This window comes from Rhinoderma darwinii, chromosome 10, assembly GCF_050947455.1.
Source record: "Rhinoderma darwinii isolate aRhiDar2 chromosome 10, aRhiDar2.hap1, whole genome shotgun sequence".
Classification (NCBI taxonomy): Eukaryota; Metazoa; Chordata; class Amphibia; order Anura; family Rhinodermatidae; genus Rhinoderma; species Rhinoderma darwinii.
In genome coordinates, this window is record NC_134696.1 from 31742994 (window position 1) to 31766612 (window position 23619).

Sequence of the window (23619 nt, forward strand, 5' to 3'; positions counted from 1 at the left end):
CCCTTCATTCTGGTACAGGTGGACCTTACTTTCATGCTGTTCCAGAACTGGGCGGCTTCTTTACATGTTGTTTGGCAAAGTCTAATCCGGCCTTTCTATTTTTGAGGATGATTAATGGTTTGCACCTTGTTGTGAACCCTCTATATTTGCTCTCATGAAGTCTTCTCTTTAGGGCGGATTTACACGAGCGTGTGCGTTTTGCGCGCGCAAAAGTCACTTAAAAGCTCCGTGTGTCCTCACCATATGATGCGCGGCTGCGCAATTTTCATGTAGCCGCCATCATTATGACACTCTGTTTGGATGTTTGTAAACAGAAAAGCACGTGGTGCTTTTCTGTTTTCAATCATACTTTTGACTGCTGTTGCGCAAATCACGCGCGTCCCACGCAAGTGCTTCCGTGTGGTGACTTCAATGGGTGCGTGATGCGCGAGAAACGCATAAATATAGGACATATAGGAGATTTTTTTTAATGTTTTTTTTAAGAATGTACCAAACTGTTGATTTGGCCACTCCTAACATTTGTGCTCTCTTTGATGGATTTCTTAATTGTTTTTCAGCCTAACTGTTTCACTTGCATTGAGAGCTGCTTTGACCTCATGTTGTGGGTTCACAGCAACAGCTTCCAAATGCAAATGCCACACCTGGAATCAACTTCAGACCTTTTACCTGCTTAATTGATGATGGATTAACGAGGTAATAGCCCATGCAGCGCATTAAATATCTTTTGAGATAATTGCCCAATTACCTTTGGTCCCTTGAATAAGAGGCAGCTACATATTAAAGAGGTGTAAATCCTAAACCCTTCCTCAAACTAGGATGTGAATACCCTCAAATTAAAGCTGGGAGTCTGCATTTTAAACCCATATTGTTTACATAACTGTATATTCAATATGTTTTGGTAAACAGCTAAAATGCCAAAACTTGTGTCACTGTCCAAATAATCCTGGACCTAACTGTATATAAGGTTTCCAAAGGGGGTCAGGTGGGGAACAGGTCCCAGAGGTGGGCTGGGGGCCCCAGAAAATATTTGCAATTCGTGCTGGGCCCTTGGTTTGCCAACTAGTAGATAAGAAGTTTCATATACAATCAGTTGAGCAAAAATTCAGCTACATCTTCCTGACGGACAAGTGCTCAGCTCGTTAGAGGTACAGTACAGATCAGAATTCTGTCTTTTAATGAGCCATGCACCTGTATGATCCCCACATGGGCAGATTTTTATCCACTGCAAGTAAACAATTCAGTTTCTAATTGAATGACTGTAAGCAGAGAGCTTGAAAACCTAGAACTGATGCAGAAAGTATATTGGAATATTATATAAAACTTTTCATTATACCAATAACAACCTTTGTTTGCTGAAACCAGAATAACTTTGAGGCCCAGTTCACACAGAGATTTTTGGAACAGATTTTGACGTGGAAACCCCCTTGGAATCAGCCACAAAAAAACTGCCAATATCGCCCCTCATGGATTTTAATGATAGGCAGAATCGTTTTTTTTCGCTGAGGTCTTTTAGCCGCTCGCGGGGAAAAAAGTGCCATGTTCTTTTTTGCCACGTTACGCCTCTGACCTCCCATTAAAATCAATGGGATGCAGAAAAAACTTGCGGCGCTCATTTCCGAATGTTTTTGGCAGCGTTTTTTGCCCGCAGTCCTTGCTTTAGTTTCAATGGCAGATTTTCATCAAACTTAATTTGCAATAAATTCAACAACAGCATTGCAATATGTTTCACCGTCCAATAAGGGTTGCTGTACACAATGTAGATAGATTATAAAAATAATAGTCTGGATAGTGTGATCTGATCATTGTAAAATGAAAGTGACTCTCCAGCCCCCCCCCCCCCCCCCCCTTTACTTAGCTCATCTCCTTCAGCAAATGCCCCAATGTCCATCTTCTTCTCTCTGGAGGTTTAGTAATCTATACTTCATAATCATTCTGCCCTTGGTCCACTGGAAATGAGCTCTGCATGCAACGACCTCCTGGCGAGTTTGTGGTGGACGTGTGTCTATACGCAACAGCCAATCTGAAGAAGCAGAGCTGCAGGGGAGGGAGAGAGCGGCAGCCTGAACCAATGAGGAGACGGAGGTGGATTTCAGACTACCTCAGACTCCCTGTAGCAAGGCTGCAGTCACAGTCCTAATGGAGCTGAGCTAAAAAGCAGCAAGCACTGGGGACAATAAAGAACAGGTAACCATAACTTACATATCAATTTTAAGCTCACAACTGGACAGTCGCTTTAATTTAAACAAAAATGACAATATGTTCAAAAAACCCTTGAAAAAGTCTGGAGAACAATGGTCTTGAAATGTTGGGATCAGTGAACAGAATGCCTCAGCAATATATTGCTAGTAGTGAGCCAATGATAGGTGTGATACTAATCGAATACAAGAATATAGATTGTTATACCCAGAAGGCTCAAGTTCATGTTTAATCACAATTTTTATTCGATTTGAAAATGTAATTGATTATTACCTTTCTGGCCTAATAACCTCATCAGAATTTTTAAAAACACAAATTTAACTTTTGTAGAATTCTGGAGAACAAACGGATTATATTTTGGTTTAGTGTTCTCTTAATTGCAAAAATAGTAGATTAACCTCTTCACGCAACAGGACGTGCTGGTACATCCTGGTGCAGGGGGAGAAGTATGGAGCGGGTTCACGTGCGGAGCCTGCTCCATATGCTGCGGGTGTCAGCTGTATATTACAGCTGACACCCTGCGCTAACAGCCAGGGACAGCGATCGCGCTGTTCCTAGCCATTTAACCACTTATATGCCATGGTCAATAGCAACCGCAGCATCTAAGCTGTTAGAAAGAGGGGGCAGTCCCCTCCGACGGCCCATCACCCCCCCCCTACCACACGACCGCGGGGTGCCAGTGGTTGTCGTAGCAGTCTGGGGGCCTAATGGAGGGCTTAACAGAAGCCTGTAAAAATGCAGTGCAATACATTAGTAATGCATTGTATTGAACCAGCGATCTGTCGATTGCTGGTTCAAATCCCCTAAGAGGACTAATGGGAAATATAGAAATTAATTTAATAAAAGTTTTCAGTAGTGTACCAAAAAAACAACAACAATTAGAAAAGGTAAAAAAGTTAATATAATTGGTATCGCCGCATCCGTAAAATTCCAAACTTTTAAAATAGGACGTTATTTAACCTACTTGAACGGCATAAAAAAAACGCCCAAATTTCAGTTTTTTTGATCACCTTAGCTCCCTTAAAAAAATGGAATAAAAAAAGTGATCGAAGAGTCGCATTTATGTATCCCAAATTGGTACCAATAAAAACGACAATAAAAAAAAGCTATGGCTCTCAGAATATAGCGATACAAAACTATTTTTTTTAACAAATAGCTTTAACAGTTGGAAAACATAAAAAAAATAAAAACATACAAATTTGGGGCCTAAACATGTACAATTCATTTGAAGAAAACCGGTCACATTAAACATGCTGTCCAATCAACGGGAAGCAAGTTATAGAGCAGAAGGAGCTGAACAGATTCATTTATAGCTTTGTGCAAAAATATTCAGTATATCTTGTACTTTATTGATTCAAATCTCTGCTCCTTCTGAGCTTAAAGGGTGGTCCAGTCCTAAGGAATTGATGGCCTATCCTCAGGATAGGCCATCAAAGCCCGATTGGTGTGGTTCTGACTCCTGCCACCCTAGCCGATCAGCTGTTTTAAAGGGGCCGCGGCGCTCATGCGAGCGCTGCTTCCACTTCATTTCCTTTACTGCTCATACTGTAAATCACCAACACACTTGTAGCGGCGGTTTACAGTATTACAGATTTCTCCCATTTACTTGAATGGGAGAAGGCTGCAATTACTGAGAACTGCAGCTACAAGTGTGTTGGTGATTTCAGTACGAGTAGGTTAGAAATGAGCAGCGCGGCCCCTTTAAAACAGCTGGAGCAGGGGATCCAGGAGTCGGACCCCCATTGATCAGGTAGGGATGGCCCATTCTAAGAATAGGCCCTCAATTTCTTAGGACTGAAAAAACCCTTTAAGGAGTCCAGTGGGTCGTCCTACTCCGTGATTGACATTTATGAATGCACACTCATACAGGGAAGACTGTCAATCACTGACTAAGACCGCCCACTGGATTCTACAGCCTAGAAGGAGCAGAGATTTAAATAAAAAATTACAAGACGTACGGAATATTTTCCCACAAAACTATAGAGCAATCAGCTCAGCTCCTCCAGCTCTATAATATGCTGCCCGTAGATCAGACAGCGTGTTCAACATGATAGGTTTCCTTTAAGGAGATACTAAGCGAAAGTAAGTATTCCATGTTCAGTTATATTATATATACACACTAACACACATAAACAACCATATACATAATTACAGTACATTCCCTACATTATATCTACAGTGTATGTATCCGGTCTAATTGAATAGAATATTTTTATTACATTGCTCCAGAAACCAATTACCATTGGCACCACATGTAGATACCAACACATAACTGCATAAACATGTCTGGGTCTGAAGGAGTTAATCTCCAGATGAGGTTGCTTTATGGAAGATAAAATTGCTATCCCATTACGGAGCGTTTTGCTGCCTCCATGTGGGGCGAGGCAGGCGCTCGCAGGGGATATCATCTTGCATTTCCTGCGGTTACTGGAAGATGTGCAGACAAATCCCTCTGGTATTATGGACGTGTTTGTGATGCAAATTCCCAAAAGCATCTTGTCCGGCCTGAGACTGTTGTGTTCACTCGGAACCTACATTTATTCTGGTTCACACAGTCAGAACAGAGAATCCGAGTTTAAAATGGAGGCAGAGCGGAAACACTGAGGGGGAATTTATTAAGACTGGCGTTTCAGATTCCAGTGTCAATCTAAAGTGTGCTGGAGTAATAAATTAAGGCCAAAAGTCAAATGTAATGTAGTTATGAGCTAGAGTAAAATTGTGCAATAACTTATGCCGATTTCTGGCGTAAACTATAGTAAATTTGTTGGACTTCTGTAGGCCACGCCTCCTTATGCATATCCCAGATTACTTTTTTGTAAACTGCTATAATTTCTGCTGTAAAGGATAGTAATTTGTCAGGCCGTGAAGGCACCGCCCACTTTTTGAAATGTACATGCCTCAAAAGTCGCAAATTTTGGCGTAGGAAGAATAATAAAATCCCCCGAGTCTTTAGTGATAGGAAAAGCCAACAGTAATGCAAACATCACAGTAGGAGATTTACTAAACCCAATGCATCAAAAATATGAGTAGATGGCATGTGCCAACATTTACCTTAGTTCTGAAAAGTGCGCCAAATTTAGTAACGACGTCTACAATTTTTAGGCCTCCAATATATGTACGCCAGCAATGAGTTGGCATCAGGAAAAGAAAAGTGGCTAGCAAGTTACGTCAAATATATTATGCCAGATGCACCAAATAATTTTTCAGCAAATTGTAACATAGTAAGATTGAAAAAATACATAAGTCCATCTAGTTCCGCCTATTCTCCTGCAATGTTGATCCAGAGGAAGGAAAAACCCCTCCCATGAAGCAGAAGTCAGATTTCCTCATCTTAAGTCAGGATCACACATGCAGTTTTTGGCTAAATTTTTTTTAGTCAAAGCCAGAAGTGGACCCAAAAGGAAGGAGAGATATAAAGAAAAGACTCATGCATCTTCTTTCTTTTGTGTCCACTCCTGTTTTTGGCTAAAAAGAAAAAAGAAAAACGGAGACACAAAAACGGCATGTGTTTCCGTCATTACGCTAGACTTTAAATGGAGCGACAGTGCGCGTGCTCAACTGCCGTTCCATTCAATGTCCTCCTCACTGCTGTCGAGCAGTGCAGAAGAACAGGGTTCGGGACTACTGTGGTGGGTGTAAGCGGTGGAGCCTCCAGCAAACAGAAAATGATCACCTATCCTGTGGATAGGTGATAATTTTGGATTTTGGTACAACCCCTTTGCGTGAAATATTTTTGCCAACGGTGTTTAAAAGGCACGTCTACCTTTGAACAGTTTATGTCCTGTTGATCTTTTCTACATAAAATTTGAGTAAATTTGTAATTACATTGCATTAATTGTCTTGGCCAGATATGCATTACTGAACTTTTGCAAGTGGTTGACTGACACTCCAACATCTCAGCATCCATAATGCTATGGGAAGGTTAGTTTGTCCTACATCGGATTACTATAACATGCCTGATATAGGTGACACTTCCAAGAACGCAAATAACCAGACACTGACAAGCAGGGAATTCTTGGAGTACCTCTGAAGCCAAAAGAATGTGAGTGCGGCTTATTGAATGAATACATCATTTTATAAAACCAGTAATTTTTATGTATTCACCTTTATTATGGAACTGCATAAATAGCAATCACATAATAAATTACTAAATTTGCTTCTTTTACAAGATTGAAAGATTACCAGTTTACCATAACTACCAGGGATATTATTTCTTACATTTCTTTACTTAAGGCAGAAAAATGAGAACTGGAATCCAGGTCAATTTTTTTCACCCATTGTTTTATATAATCCCCAACATGTAAATGGCAGCCTGCATTCTGTTTTGGATAAACCTATACCTTAAAAGTGAATGTCTACCCTTAAACACCATTTATTTATTTTTTTACTCTTAATATTTAAAATTCTGTGCCAATTTATTTTTAGCAGCCAGAGCGCCATTTTTCAAATACAGGGCTCCAAATCCACATTGCATAGACATAGTTAAAATGATAAAATTCTGTCTGCCTTCAGCTACCACTAGGGGGAGTATACTGCATACCATCTATACATTGAATTCAGATTGCTTTTGAAATGTTTTCTTTCTTTACATGTAATGTTTGCAGTCACGGCGGACTTGCAACTGTAGATTTTTCATTTTGCTAGAATGTGCTGACCAACCTTTTTGGCGTTTCATGTTATACATGTGGGGATGGTGACTGCCTCCAATTTTGGTCATGAACTCCTTTCATTCTGACCAATGGTGCTTTTAATTAGAGTAAACCTGGTTCATACCTACCCAGAGTAAATTCTGTTTGCTTAGACCCAGAACAGAGGTCTAATTTTAGGTTACGGACTCGCTTAAAAGAGGTTGCCTTGTAGTGGAATGTGGGCTCACACAATTTGATCAAAATGTGCATTATAGGGGTTGTCCACTACCGGACAACTGATGACCTATCCACTAGTTAGGTCATCAGTATATGATCGGTGTGGGTCAGACACCCAGACCTCGCACCGCTCAGCTGTTCCGGCTGCCTGCGGGCACTGGAAGTTATTGCACAGTATGCAATTTACGAGCCGGAACCAGTTGGCTCCATACATTGCATAGTGACCGTGCCGTAAAGCTGCAGTACTGCAGCTCGGCCGCTATTCTGTGACCGGAGCATCTGCTTCCGGCATGGACGTCCGGTTCCTGGAAGCAGCTGATCGGTGCGGGGTCAAGGTGTCGGACCCGCACCGATAATATACTGATGACCTATCCGATGGGGGTTGTCCGGTAGTGACAACCCCTTTAAGAAACTTACTTTTGTAGGTTAACGTAGCAGTAATGCAAAATTATCTATATATAGTGTATTAGGTAGTCTTAGCGTTTGCAGAGTGTTGTTGCAATGTTTTTTTTCTTTATATGTAATGTTTGCAGTCGCAGCTCACTTGCACCTGTACATTTTTCATTTAGGCCTCATGCTCACTTCAGTTTTGTCCTTCGGGGTGCTATCCGTTTTTGTCACAGATAGCACCCTGAACCCATTAATTTCAATCGGGCCATGCACACTTCCGTTGTTTTAACGGAACCATGCGGCCGTTCCGTCAAAATTAGTGCAGGTCCTACTCCTGCCCGTTTTTGACAGAACAGTCTCGGCCTTTGCATTGAATTTGGTCCGTGAAACAACGGGCTGCACACGGAAGCCATCCGCGTGCAGCCCGTGTGTGACGGGACCGTCATTAACGGTCGTACAACGGCCGACGGAAGTGTGCATGAGGCCTTAGCTAGGATGTGCTGACCAACCTTTTTGGTGTTTCATGATATACATTGAATTCAATTACAAAACATTACGCAGTAAGCTCTCTAGTGGTGGCTGTAAAAAGCCAGAATTTTATAATTTACTTCTATGTAGAGGATCTGAAACTCCATATTATGAAAGCGCAGTACTGAACATTTTGCACTTAAAAGATGGACATTCACTTTTAAAAGGGAATCTGTCACCACTCACCACCTTTATGCTGCCCCTCTGATGGTACAATAAATTATGCAGTTAAAAACTACAACTCATCCCGCAAAAAACAACCACTCATATGTCGACGGAAAAAGAAAGAAAAAGTTCTGGCTTTTGGAAGACTTGGGGGGAAAAAAAAAGGATAATTAAAAAATGAAAAAAAAAGATATTCTGAAAAAAACAATCAGATGTGGAGAGGGCAGTCGTCATCCCTGAAGATTCACCAGCCTTGCTTATTCAGTGTCCCATCACCTCTACCAGCGGCCCTAAGGGCAGGCCTTAACGGGTTAGTAATACGGAAAGTGAGGGGTTGGTCCTTGACACACTCCTCTGAGACCTGGTCCTGGCACTGGGGCAGTGAACAAGAGCTGCCTTGTTGGTGGATGTCTGGAAAAGAGACCACTGTGCCAGGAAAACCACCAGGGGTATTGGGGGCCCAATAGGTCTGAAATATTTCAGTGATTCTTGCTACGCTTTAGTTTATTCAGGGTGGCTACATAAACAGTGTGGGACACTTACGGCACATTAGGCAACAGGTCAGTATTTTCATGCATTGAAACTAGATCCAACTTGCAGACTGGACAGAGGGACTTCAGCCAAAAGTAGGGACTGTACCTCTAAGAGGAACACATGGGTGGTATCTTTAAATACATATCACATCCTTATGGCAGACTAAGACACCACTCCACACATCCACATCCAACAGCCTTGATCTCCTGAACTCAAATATGCCGGCCCATCAGACCATGTCATGCCGTAATCTGGCACTGAACTATTTTTTTTTCCTTATGTCAGATTATTCTGGTAATAACAGTATCAAAGTATCAGTGTTTGAGCGTTAGGTTTATGAGAGAAGACGTAGTTTATGTCCTTATTCAATGTTGAATGTTAACAGCTGGCACCATGCTTCATCTCTGTAGCTTGACCTTGCAAATTAAAATGAAGACGTCGCATTTAGCTAGGGACATGGTGTAGCCTCCTACAAGCACGTCCCAGCAGGCTCTGTTTCTGCAGCGAAAGGTTATAATGTGACCAGCGTGTTCCTTTCTAAACTCTATCCCTGTTCACCCCCCTGATGGCTTTCCTCACTAACGCAACATCTGGAGCGGCACAGTGGGTAATGAGAGACTTTGCGTCTGACCCCGTAGCTATGCAGGGGGTTCAGCCCAGCTCCCTGGGAGCCGGAGCTGACTCACAGCCGGCTGCTGCATCTGCGAGCCTTGGTTCCAAGTGAGCACGGAGGATTCCAACTCATACGGCTTGGCGGAGAGCCCTGCACAAAAGCAGCTGATGGGCCAAACAGCTGTTCTACGAATACACGGAGCTCCCCCTCACTTTAGTTTTACACGCACACATGGGTGTGAAATGCTCGGACGGTCTCCAAACACTAAGCTCAAAGCCTGTGTATATTATGGGCATTAGCGCACATATAGAGAGCTAGTAGAGATAACTTTGCCAATTGACAACTCCTTGTGATTTCACAATGTGCCAGTTGTAGTTTTGCACAGGCCTACAGGTACAGGTGCACTACTAACCACATTATCGGAAATCAGAGTTAGTGCAGGTGACTTTTCAGAATAAGCGGTCATATGTGTGTACATGAGAAATAACATTGTTTTTGGCCATTATAGGACATTTTTTATCAGTTTTCCCCTTTGAAAGCTTGAAATTTTCAATTGTCTCTTGAGCTAGTGTCGGAGCCTAACTGCTATCACCCGCACTCCGGTTATAGTTAAACTTCTGTTGGCCGCACTGTCTTATCAGCGCTTTCCGAACAAGGTCGCGGTCTCCCCAGTTGCTGCTGTGCAGGTTTGAACGTATTAGGTCTTTTTATTTGTGACTGCGAGAAACAATGGCTTGTGATTTGCACAAAAGAGCAGCGTGCAGTAATTCCTTTTTTTTGTGGTCTGAGGTTGTGTCTGGTGTCATATGAATAGATAGACAAGTTCAAAGAAGGTCAAACAAGTGTCAGCCACGAAGAAGGACCTGGACACCCATCCACGACTGATGACAACATTAAAGAGGCTCTGTCACCAGATTATCAAACCCCTATCTCCTATTGCATGTGATCGGCGCTGGAATGTAGATAACAGTAACGTGTTTTTTTTTAAAAAAACGATAATTTTTGGCCAAGTTATGAGAAATTTTATATTTATGCAAATGAGCTTTGAAATGGACAACTGGGCGTGTTTTTTTCCGTATGTCCAACTGGGCGTGTATTGTGTTTTTAACAACTGGGCTTGTTTACTTGTTTTACTAACTGGGCGTTGTGAATAGAAGTGTATGATGCTGACAAATCAGCATCATTCACTTCTCATCGTTCCCATCCAGCTTCTTTCACTAAAGACACACAGCGTGACGTCACCCACGGGTCCTTCAACCTTGTCGTCGGACAAAGAAGATACATCGGCTGAAAGGCGTCCAAAAGGTTAATATGCTCGTCTCTAGGGAGTTTGCTTAAATATAAAATTGCTCATAACTTGGCCAAAAATTATCGTTTTTAAAAAAAAAAAACAACGTTACTGCAGCGCCGATCACATGCAATAGGAGATAGGGATTTGATAATCTGGTGACAGAGCCTCTTTAAGCGTGCATACGAACGGACTCTATTGGATAGATTATCACCTGTTTGGTCCCCTGAAAAAAGCCCTATGAGGACAAAGATTCACATTTGATGGATGAGAAGACAGCGCTGCATTCGTGGCTGGCAACTCAGCCAAAAATATTTTTTAATGTAGGAATAAGAAAGCTTGTTGACAGATGGACACAGTGTATTGAAAACAGGGAGATTATGTCGAAAAATTATGTATTTGTCTTTTCTGAAAGTTGATTAAAATTAATTCTACAGCTGTAGTGCGGATAATTTTCTCACACACACACACATATTATATATATATATATATATATATATATATATATATATATATATATTTAAAAAAAGAAATAAAAATCACACAAAAAAATGGCTGCGAACCCCAATGTTATCTGAACCGCTTAATATAAATAAATATGCATTACTGCTAAATCTACTTACAACAGGGAGGTTCTTGGTGCACATTTTGGTCAAAATGGGTGGGCCCACCTGCCACGACGAGGAGTCCTCTGTAGGTGGGAACCTACTCTGAACAAACAACCAGAACTGGGACTAAGCCTACATATATCTGGGGATGGGAGAAACCAGCATTAAACTAATTAAAATTGTATATATATATATATATATATATATATATATATATATATATCTCGTCATTACTGGCCAATATAAACAAGCAAAGTCCCCTTTAAGCGTGGGAACTCTACTCAACACCCTTTATTAGCCCCCTGTCTATTATGTTTACCAGATCATGAGCCCCAAAGTCTAGTGGACCCTGGCATCTGATACCAGCCCTGCTAATGGGCACAATGAGTAATCTACTATAAATGAGCAAATATCTGTTTTATCACCCATAGGAGGATTTCAGGGAATGGACCCAAAATATAAAATTCCTATTGAACAGGTTAAAATCCATCCTGTCTGACCCTTATATGGTCCTACATGACAAATACTTTCACTGGCTTCAAGCTGTCAATGCCTCAACCCTGTAAATTCTCTTTGGTACTGGTTTCTATGGATGCTCTTAAATAATAATTTACGGAATAAAAAGTACAGGTTCAACTTTCATGAGACTAAGGCCCCATGCACACGAACGTAAAAACGCCCATAATTACGGGCCGTAATTACGGCACGTTTTTACGGGCCCATGGACTTCTATTGGCCACGGGTACCTCCCCGTATGCTTACAGGAAGGTGCCCGTGCCGTTGAAAAATATAGAACATGTCCTATTTCAGGCCGTAATTACGCCACGGGCAGGCCCATAGAAGTCTATGGGGCTCCCGTAATTACGGGAGCGTTGCTAGGCGACGTCCGTAATTAGTCACTGTCCAGGGTGCTGAAAGAGTTAATCGATCGGCACTAACTGTTTCAGCACCCTGGACAGTGACTTCCGATCACAGTATAGATCAACCTGTAAAAAAAGAAAAAAAAAAAAAAAGAAGACGTTTATACTTACACAGAACTCCCTGCTTCTTCCTCCAGTCCAGCCTCCTGGGATGACGTTTCAGCCAATCACAGGCTGCAGCGGTCACATGGACTGCCACGTCATCCAGGGAGGTCGGGCTGGATGTCAAGAGAGGGACGCGTCACCAAGACAACAGCCGGGTAAGTATGAATTTCTTTTACTTTTTCTGCGGAAAGGGCTGTCCCTTCTCTCTATCCTGCACTGATAGAGAGAAGGGCTGCCGATTATTGCAGTGCAATTTTGCAGTGAAAACGTGCCCGTAAATACGGGTGCAATACGTGTGACCAAGGACCCGTATTTATGCCAGTATTTACGGGAGGACAAAAATAAGTGTGTGCATGGGGCCTTAGGCCTTATGCCCACTTCAGTTTTTTTTCTTCAGGCTGCTACCCGTTTTTTTAACCGATAGCACCCTGACACATTCATTTCAATGGGGCCATGCACACTTGAACGGAACCGTGCGGCCATTATATCAAAAATAGGACAGGTCCTACTCCTGTCACTTTTTGACGGAACAGTCTCAGCCATTTCATTCATTTGGTCCATGAAACAACGGACTGCACACAGAAGCCATCCGTGTGCGGTCCGTGTTTCACGGATCGGTCATTAGCGGCAGTACAATAGCCCGGCGGATGTGTGAATGAGGCCTAAGGAACTGCAAAATACAAACATGGAGAGAAAGAAAACTACGTACCAGGCCATAATTGAACCACGTGCACAGGAGTACCGGGAGTCCCTGCAATTCTGTGCTATATAGGAATAGGAACTCCATGTGCCGACACATGGTGCTCCATATGATGCTATATTATGGAGATATTTTGACCTTGAAGCAATGCTTCTAGTTGAGAATAACTCTCAGCAGCATCTTTGTCTCTATTTCACTTTTCTCCCCCCCCCCCCTCTCCTCCATAGACTCCTATGGGCAGCTGTAACCCGATTCCCTCAATGAGCTGATATTCCATATTCGAGACAAAAAAAAACAACCCAGTAAATTCTGTTTGCATTAACAGTTAGGAGAGGGTGGGCCTGATAAGTGGAGAATGAGACATTTTTCTCTAATACGATATATTACAAAGTTTCGCTTGTACTATTGATTTATGCAAAGTTTGTTCAAGAGTTAGTGACCATTTATGCATCCTCTAACATAACAGAAGATGTAATCCTGAGTGTCTGTGTGACATGCCCACCACCAATCACTAGAGAGAAAGGGGCTTCAATGCTCTAACGATTGCTGTGCCCTTTCGGCTTCTGTTAGCTTCACTCTGAGATTACCGTCAGTGAAGCTGAAGGAGCATTAAAATCCCATTGATTTCTATGGGAACACCGTCAGCTTTATTTGAAGATACAGAAAATCTTGAAGCGAAGCCTACAGAAGCTGAAGGAGCACAGGGCAGTCCCTTTGCTCCACTGATCTGTGGGGGTCTTGGCTCAAGGACCCCCGCTGATAACATTTTCTGACAGGTCTTCATGACATGTCTTAAGATGTTTAAAGGGAAGGTGTGATGATTTTTTTTTTTTTTTATCATATTGCTTTTAATGTAATATTTTCAAAAATTTTATTAAATTGTGTTCTCATGTTTTACTTTTTTATGTTTTTTTACTTTTACTTCTCTATGGGGGCTGCCATTTTTTTTCATCTCTGTATGTGTCGATTAACGACACATACAGAGATGGAATACGGCACATACAACCCCATAGAGAATGCGAACAGGAGCCGTTCCATTCGCAGTTGCGTGCGCCATCTGTGTGGGAACGGCGCATGCGCCGCCCCCACACAGACCAAAACGAAGCTTGTTCGTAGAGCGAAATCCGGCGCCATTTTCATGTGGACCGAAAACCGCTGCCGGACTGTAAGATGACTACTTCCGGCCGCGGATTCCGGCCATATTTTCAACTAAGCGAGGCGCAAGGCAGAGAAGCGTAGACCAGCGGCAGGAGCAGGTAATTTATGTTCGCGTGTATTAGTGTGTATTATGTTCATGTATTACTGTCTGCTGAGCACTGTATCTAATCCTCCTACACTGTGCAGTCGCTCAGAAAATGGCGGCACACAGTGTAGGAGGTTTGAGGACATTCAAACCCTTCCTTCAACTGGCACCAGCCAGAAGAAGGGAAGGGGGATTGTGTGAGGACACTAGAGGAGAGTGTGTCCACCCCAAATTTTCAGCATACATCAACGTGGTTGCTTTACCACAGTGACCATACTTCAATTTTGGGAACTACTCCCCTCTAGTGGCCAGCACATGGAAATGTTATAAATTAGTATCTAATTTATAATATTTCCGGACTTGTGAAAAAACGTAAAAAATTCAAACAATATGTAATCACTTAAATACTAATTGTTTAACTGAAAAAAAAAAATAAATTTTTTATATATATATATATATATATATATATATATATATATATATATTCTAGCGACACATTCCCTTTAAAGATGCCCAATAACAAATATTGCCTATGCTACGTCTATAGCGAACAACATTTTGTGCACCAAATTTTCTTAAATGCCTCCTTCCCAAAAATTCTGCTTCTATAGGCCATCTCTGCAAGGTGTGTATGTCTTGAATTAGAAAGAAATGCCAGCTACCATACCACAAGGAAGAAGACATTAGCAAAACTTATTAAAGACAAATATAATTTGGGTCCTTCATGTGCCCACTTTAAACCATCAACATTAAAAAATAAAATATTAATATTAACCTTTTGTCCTGGGTATCAGTATCCATCATTTCTTGAGAAATTCTGTGTGTGGAAGTGCTTATGCCACGTCATCAATATTCGCCACCTGCTCGTTGGTGGGTGGGAAAGCTGCTCACACAGGAGTAAGGAGCTCCGTTGCAATCATTGCCTCGTGCTGCACCTGTTTCCAGGCAGTGACTTGAACATATTTGTGCGCTGCCTAGTAAATACAAAGTGGAAATTATTTAATTAGAAAGTGTGAAGGACATCATAACAAATCATTACAATGGGAAACAAGGTTTATTGAATTTCCCCTTTAGACGTTCTATAATCATGGGCTTTAACCTGATATTTATTTGCAGTGAACTACAGAAGCCGGTGACTGTAATAAGCGGAGTGTAGGATACAAGAGGACCTGTGGTACGAGTGACCGTGGATTGGGAGTTAAATAAATAAAGTCGAATTAGGTTCATTTTCAGTACAATATCCATCATGACTGAGTGCGTCCCCAGTGAGAAGCACAGAGGGAAAAATGTTTTATCAGGCCAACATGTCATTCCTAATAGTCTGTTGCATAGTCCATATTACACAGGGCACAGTATGGCAGGTGTCTGTTTGCGATCACTTCCAATGTAATCATGTCTACATAGCAATGGAAGGCGATTCTGGAACAGTGAACTTTTAAAACTAGAGACGTATTAACTCAGCAAGTGCTGCAGAGCGTTCTCTTCACTGTACTAGATCATTCTGTGTTAGGAGATACACCATTGGGAGGCAACAGTGTGCTACAGAACAGAGCTGTGAGGAAAGCTGAAAACGTACAGTGGCCAGGATTGTGCCAGGATGCCTATAAATGCATAGTAGTGCACCTTCTCACACTGCCAGTACAGTTGTTTTTTTTGTTGCTGTTTTTTGTTCGGATTGATCACACTGGAAAGATTTTTTATCATTGCGTTATTAAACACGATTCACTGTTTTTGAGGTTTTTTTCCCCTATGGCAGTGGTCTTCAGCCTGTGGCTCTCCAGCTGTTGCGAAACTAAATCTCTCAGCATGCTGGGAGTTGTAGTTATGCAACAGCTGGAGAGCCTACGGTTGGAGACCACTGCCCTATGACCTTGTTCAAAGGGCAGTTGTGGCCACTTTTTGAAAAAAAATAAAAATATATATATAATATCAGGGAAATATATATATATATATATAATAATAATAATAAAGAAAGGTAAAAAGACTGATGCTTCACATTTATTTTTTTTAACCAATGCTAGTTTTGATTTTAACAAGGGGAAAAACCATGTAAACTACAATAATGTCGCTTTTTTGTGTTTTGCAAACCATGTGCAGCTTTCCACGGAGGCCGTTCTAGAAACTTTTCCAAGATCACAGCAAACATGCGACAAAACCTCAAATGTTACTTTTTGCTGTGGTTTCTTTGTTGAACGGCATGCGGATAAAGCCTAATATTGGGGTTATGGAGTTGTTCTGCTGGCTATATTCTACTAGATAGTATAGGTAAACCGCATGGCAAAAACCGCACACTGTTTTACCATGAATTACCGCGGTTTTGCATTTTAAATTCGCTTTACCTATGCTAGCTACGGAACCACTGAGAGTTTGCTGGAAACCATCATCAAAGACCCACACCTCAACTGCAATGTCTGAATACACCCTTAGACAAAGCTCGGTAGAGGATGGCTGGCTCACTCACTTTGTCAGGGATAGAGCCAAGGGCACTCTTCCCTAAAGCAAGGGTTGGTCAGGCCTAGTAGGCCACAACTTGCTGCACTGTACATGATTGCGGTCACACGTGGGGGAGGCTCCGGCCCACACAAGTCTTTCACACCATGAAGAGGCTCCTTCCAGTCACCCACAACATGCTCTAGGACCACAGACCGGCCCAACGTTAGTGCCGTCGCTTCTTCAGCGGCTCCACACTCCTCACACAGCTCTGCAGCAGCTTTCTCTCTCACTGACACAACCCAGGTCCCACCTCTTCCACCCAAGCACTGAACATTGCTTGGCGGAAAGACTGCCGTTTTAAAGACCAAATGCCACCTCCAGCATCAGGCTGCAGCATAGCCACGCTACATTGTCCTGGCGCGGTCATGGCGCTGCAGTACAGTCTAAATGGCGTCCAGGGCGTACATCACAGTGCCTACCATTTAGATTGCCAGCAATCCAACCATCAAACAACTTTACGTTGAAATAACCTAGCCCAACCTAATAACCCAGGCCAAACTGGCCACTCCTCCAGCAATACGCCACCTAGGGGGAGCAAAACAGCGCAACAGCACATAGGATACCACACTGTGGCATTTATAAAACATTTTTTATTGCGGGAATACGAAAGCATGTTGACAGATGGACAAAGCGTATTAAAAAGAATGGAGATCATGTCAAAAAATCATGTATTTGTCTTTTCTGAAAGTCGATTAACCCCTTAAAGACAGGGCCAATTTTAGTTTTTTCATTTCCATTTTTTCCGCCCTGCATTCCAACAGCCATAACTTTTCTATTTCTTCATCGACAGCCATATGAGGGCTTGTTTTTTGCAGGACAAGTTGTAGTTTTTCACGGCACCATTTATTGTACCGCATAATGTACTGGGAATCTGAAAAAAATATTGTGTGTGCGGTGAAATTGGCAAAAAACAGCATTTTTTTGGGGGGAGGTTTGTTTTTTACGACGTCCATCAGGCGGTAAAAACTACATATTCACCTTACTCTACAGGTTTAAACTATTACGGCGATACCAAATTTATATGTTTTTGTTTTAGGTTTTACCATTTTTTTAAAAAAAGTAAAACTGCTAAAAAAAACACAATGTTTTGTGTGGCGATGTTCTGAGAGCCATAACTTTTTTATTTTTTCCATCAATTTAGCGGTGTGAGGGCATAAATTTTGCAGGGGGAGAGGTCGTTTTCACAGATATTCACATTTTGGGGTACATGCCACTTTTTGATCACTTTTTATTCCTTTTTTTTGGAGAGCTAACGTGACCAAAAAACTGCAATTTGCATGTTTTATATATTTTTACGTCGTTCACCGAGCGGGTTAAGCAACGCTATATTGTGACAGTTTGGACTTTTGCGGACGCAGCGATACCAGTTACATTAAAAAAAATAAACGTTAACATTGCTTTAGGGGGAAAAAATGGGAAAAGGGTTTTTGTTTTTTTAACTTTTAATTTATTTTTGGAACATTATAAAAATCTTTATTTAACGTTTTTGTACTTTTTTTTAAAGTTTTTTATTTGTCCCACTAGGGGCTCCAAAGGAGTACAAAGATGGCAGACCTGGGGGACTACATTAGACCCCCAGGCTGCCATAACAATTATAGTCACCAGCCAATCCCATTGGGGGGCGCGATGCAGTGTTCGAGGGGGCGCCCCACTGATTCTAACAATTTAAATGCCACGGTCGCGATTGACCGCGGCATTTAAGGTCAGGCAGAATCAAAGTTGATTCCGCCCGTTGCAGTAAGGTGTCAGCGGTGTAACACAGCCGTCACCTGCTGAGTATGGCGCGAGCTCAGCCTGTGAGCCTGCTCCATACTTCCCCTTAATGGCTACCACGTACTACTTCGTGGTATGTTAAGGGGTTAAAATAAATTCTACAGCCAAACTGCGGATAATTTTTGACTCACCTTCGCAGTCTGCTCCGGTCACAGAATAGCGTCTGAGTTGTACTTCTGCAGAACGGCCGCTATGAAATGGTCCGAGTCATCTGCTTCCGGCTCCAACTACAGCATGCCAATCAAAACATCCGGCGCCCGGAGGCAGTCATAGCAGCTGATCGTGCGGGGTCCGGGTGTAGGACCCGCACGATCATATACCAATGACCTATCATCAGTTGTCTGGTTGTGAACAACCCCTTTAAGGGTGGGAACTCTACCAAACACCCTTTAGGGTAAGTTCACACGCTGAGCCAAAAACGTCTGAAAATACGGAGCTGTTTTCAAGGGAAAACAGCACCTGATTTTCAGACGTTTTTTGAGCAACTCACGTTTTTCGCGGCGTTTTTCCGGCCGTTTTTGGAGCTGTTTTCAATAGAGTCTATGAGAAAACGGCTACAAAAACGTCCCAAGAAGTGTCCTGCACTTCTTTTGACGAGGCTGTAATTTTACGCATCGTCTTTTGACAGCTGTCAAACGACGACGCGTAAATTACAGGTCGTCTGCACAATACGTCGGCAAACCCATTCAAATGAATGGGCAGATGTTTGCCGACGTATTGTAGGCCTATTTTCAGGCGTAAAACGAGGCAAAATACGCCTCGTTTACGTCTGAAAATAGGTCGTGTGAACCCAGCCTTATAGGCCCCCTGCATATAATGTTTACCAGATCATGGGCCCACAAACCTAGTGGACCCTGACATCTGATACCAGCCCTGCTAATGGGCACAATGCGTAATCTACTATAAAAGGACCCACTATTTGTTTTAATCACCCATAGTAAGATTTTAGGGAATGGACCCGTAATATAAAATCCCTATTAAGTTCCATCCTGTCTGACCCTTAATATGGCTTTCGCTGGCTTCAAGCTGTCAATGCCTCAACCCTGTGAATTCTCTTTGGTACTGGTTTCTATGAAGGCTCTTAAAGAGAACCTTTTACCTCCCCATACATGTGCAGCTGAGTGCAGCATGTAATGGGGAGGGCTGCACAAACCCTGGGGCACTTTAAAAAAAAATTCTACTTCTCCCCGTTATTTAGATATCTGTGCCATTGAATTTGACGTCCGATATTTAAATAACCCCCTGAACAGTCAACGGGGCGTGTACTGGCAAGGGGGCGTGTTACTATGGCTGTGACACTGTCCAATCAGATATGAACAGTATCACAGCAAGAGTGAGGAGGGAGAGTGTGCGATTGCAGTCTTTTCACCCGAACTGGCAAGGGGGCGTGTCACTGCTACGGACAGTGTAAGAGCTGGGGAGCGCTTGTACTGTCCGTAGCAGAGGCACGCCCCCTTGCCAGTTCGGCAGAAGACTAATCTTGAAAGCTGAAGAGTGAGAGCATATCTGATTGGACAGTGTCAGAGCCATAGTAACACGCCCCCTTGCCAATACACGCCCCGTTGACTGTTCAGGGGTTATTTAAATATCGTGCGCCAAATATAAAAGGCACCGATATCTAAATATTGTAAACATTTTAAAGTGCCCCAGGGTTTGTTCAGCCCTCCCCATTACATGCTGCACATGTATGGGGAGGTGAAAGGATCTCTTTAAATAATACTTTACAGAATAAAAAGGTGCAGGTTCAACTTTCATGATTAAGGAACTGCAACATCCAAACATGGAGAGAAAACTATGTACCCTGCCATAATTGAGCCACGCGCACAGAGGTACCTGGAGTCCCTGCAGTTCTGTGCTACTCCATGTGCTGCCAAATGGTGCTCCATTGCGATGCCACATTATGGAGATATTTGCCCTTGAAGCAATGCTTCTAGTGGAGAATAGCTCTATAATAAAATGTCCAATGTTAATACGGAATCAACCTCCATAGAAAATCGGAGGCATAAGTAGTTATAATAAGGGCGCACAGAATTTGAAGGGTGCGTATCGCGGCTCCGTACAACTTGAAGGTTATTCCGAGCCATAATACACCCGTATGCATGGAGGCATAAATGATGTAAAACTGTTAACCTGTCCGCTTCCTGCCTGTGCTAAACACAAACGTCCCACAGAATACGATATAGTTGTTTACGTGCAAGAGGATTGCAATCCCTCAATTGTATAAAATCTCATCATCTTGTATCGTTCTCAGCTGAGTACCATTTCCAGAATTAACATTAATTGAAGTTTGATTAATGGCAGAAACGATATCAATGTCCATTGGTGCATCGTGATTCTCATTACAGCCATTTAACCACTCAATTACTGAATGAGGGTTAAAAATCCAGTACATTGCTAACATCACAGCATTAATACAGCAAAGGTATTACCATTAAGAAGAGTCTGCTTTATATCCAAAGGCTGAATCTTTGTAGAAGAAACGTTCAACCAGCGAAGAAAAACAAAAAACGGAAGCGGATTTAGGATCTCAGAGTTACCCAGTCCCTAATCAAGTCATGGTAAGGGTCATACAGAGGCCAGAATTAGATCATCATGAAGTAGCAATACACTGCCAGATGGGAGCACTAAATCTTACAAAAAAAATTGTAGGAGAAGGAACTTAAATGGCAGGAGCCGACCTGTATAGCGAGACTAACGGGGAGCTCATGGGTTCTAGTAGATAAAGCTTAACAGACAGAAATCACAAAAAAAACAACAACACTTAAAAAGAGTAATGAAAAACTTTTGACATGTCAGAAGTTTTGATCAGTGGGGGTCCGAGCACGGAGATCTCCACCGATCAATACAAAGCAGCAGATGCGCTTGGGTGAGCTCTATGCCGCTTCCCCGGAAAGCCGAGCGAGCGGTGTACGGACTCAGACTTTCTACTGAGCACCATACACCGCTCCGAGGAAAGCCGATTGGAGACTAAGCTGCGCAGCGCTCACCCAAACACTTCTGCCTCTTCGTTTTAGAAATTGGCGGGGGTCTGTGTGCTCGGACCACCACCGATCAAAAGTTTTGAAATGTATCTATGACCTATCAAAAGTTTTAAAAAAAGTTTTGTTACAGTTTATCTTATTATTGTGCTTTGTTTTTGTTATAGCTCCTAAAGAAAAGGTTTTCTTTTTTTATGGTTTGAAAAGTTAGTTGCCCACGGACATGATGTTTTTCAACGCTGATGGCGATGTGTTGTGATCTCCGAACAAAGATTGCAGGATAACAAAAGCATTCGGAGCAAAACTGTCAGTCATACGGCCTGAAATACAGTCCCACCCACAGTGAGCAGTTTGGCACTATAAATAATAGGGTCAACACATAGCAGCCAATACTAAAATTCAATATTTTTTCTTTTTATTACAGTATGATAACATAAGACAACATATTAGGTAGTATATAGTAAAATGCGTGAGCACTATAGTTAGAGCTAAGTAAAAAAAAATATTTCATTGGTTCTTGGGGACAGGTAGAATGTGTGACTACAATATAGACGTTCAAAAGGAAGTTAATATTACGTTACAGGCCCTTTAAACTGCTGGGGGAGCCCTTGAACTGTATTGTCAATTTTTGACAACCTAGTTTAGATTGACAATTGTATGTCTATGGGAACTAATCAATGGTTCCGACTTCTTAAAGGCGTGGTCCAGTTTCAGCAAATGAATGTTATTTTTGTGTAATGAAAAAGTTATACAATTTTCCAATCTACTTTCTGTATTAATTCCTCACGGTTTTCAAGATCTCTGCTTGTTGTTATTCAGTAGTAACATTCATGGTTTACTTCCTGTGGATGAAATTCTGTCCATGTCATGTGATGGACACACAGGTGCACGGCTCGTTACAGGCCTCACGCCCACTTCAGTTTTTTTCGTCTGTTTTTTTAACCCTGACACATTCATTTCAACGGGGCCATGCACACTTCTGTTTGAACGGAACCGTGCGGCCGTTCCGTCAAAAATAGTGCAGGTCCTACTCCTGCCCATTTTTGACGGAACAGTCTCGGCCTTTGCATTGATTTGGTCCGTGAAACAACGGTCAGCACGCGGAAGCCATCCGTGTGCGGTTCGTAATTCCCGGAACAGTCATTAGCGGCCGTATGTGTATCAGAGATGTGTTTTCTAACTATCCCAGCATCTGTGTGTCCATCACATGACCATGGACAGAATTTTATCCACTGGAAGTAAACAATGAATGTTCCTACTAAATAACAGCAAGCAGAGATATTGAAAACCATGAGGAATTAATACAGAAAGTATTTGGAAAATTGTATAACTTTCATTCTACAAAAAAAATAACATTAGTTTGTTAAAACCGGACAACGCCTTTAAGGATTTAGCCGGATGGATTTCAACCTGTCCTATCCTTTGTTTCCGGAGAAAAGCGGAACCAGAAAGCTCTCCCCCATGTTTGGCTGAGCTGAATACACGGGTTCACGAGGGGGGTAGTCGGGACTGATACATTTTGGGTTAACGATCAATTAGCGTGCCCTATTTTATAGTCCTGGTGCACAATGGGTTAATACTTATTAGTAGACCATGTAATACCTTGGCCGTTCTGGTATTTGCAGTACTAAAATTGCCACTCTCTCTTGTGCCCAGACTTGTTGCACCATAGCAGCTGTAGTACCAAAGGTCACATATCTCTATGTAGCCATTAGGCTGGAGCTAAGCCGCGGCTTGTGGTGTGCGCATCGCAGCGTGTTCGTCATCACGTGATAGAAGTCCGGGGAGACGTGCGATATTATCATCGACTTCTTTAAAGTGCAAATGTTGCTCAATAGTTTTGGATCGAACAAAGGTTGTCGTCAGCCGCAACTTTCATTGGCAAACGCAATGCACGTACGATGCGGCTCACATATCCATAGTGTCGTTGACGCATAGGATCTTGGATAAAGTTGCGGTGTCACATGACACTTACTTTGGCGCAACTGCCTGTGCGACAGGTCTGGGAACACAGGATTATATTTTTGTCATAACTGGCGCAGTGCGGTGAGAAATATGTTCCTTAAATACGAATTGAAACCTCGAATTCCGAACGCTGACACTTTTGCGCCATTTTTTTAAACCGGTCTATGACAGACTGCTACAGATTTGTGCGGTTTATGTAGCATTATTATTATTAGTCTTCTAATGGTTACTACCAAATAAGAATATAATACTGCA

At 42.3% G+C, this 23619-nt stretch overlaps 1 long non-coding RNA gene across 2 annotated transcripts in view; it reads right to left on the reverse strand.

Annotated features, from left to right (window-relative positions):
• LOC142661949 (uncharacterized) overlaps positions 1 to 23619 on the reverse strand; it is a 257736-nt gene that overhangs the window by 96661 nt on the left and 137456 nt on the right. For both annotated transcript variants that reach the window (XR_012850844.1, XR_012850843.1), the window contains one exon: positions 14931 to 15129. This is a non-coding gene — a long non-coding RNA (uncharacterized LOC142661949). The remainder of the gene's footprint in view (positions 1 to 14930; positions 15130 to 23619) is intronic.